This window comes from Cariama cristata, unplaced genomic scaffold, assembly GCF_000690535.1.
Source record: "Cariama cristata isolate BGI_N322 unplaced genomic scaffold, ASM69053v1 scaffold27520, whole genome shotgun sequence".
Classification (NCBI taxonomy): Eukaryota; Metazoa; Chordata; class Aves; order Cariamiformes; family Cariamidae; genus Cariama; species Cariama cristata.
In genome coordinates this window covers 1-263 of record NW_009596756.1, presented here as the reverse complement: position 1 = coordinate 263, position 263 = coordinate 1, and positions in this window count along the sequence as shown.

The following is a 263-nucleotide window of genomic DNA, read 5'->3' as shown; positions in this document are numbered from 1 at the left end:
CGGCAAGTGGGGGCCAGGGGGATGCCTGGGCTGAGCCAAGCCGGGGCTGAGCCGGGCACGGGACTGGGGTGCCCACGGGGATCTAGTGTGGGAGGGGGTTCGGCGGCCATCCCCGGGGCATTGCCCACTGCCACACTGGCTGCCCACACGGCCCTGGGAGGAGCGTGGGCACGGATACGAACATGGACATGGGCACGGACACGGGCACGGACACGGTTTTGGTTTGGTTTGCCTTTGTACCAGGCGGGAAGGAACTGCTGCAC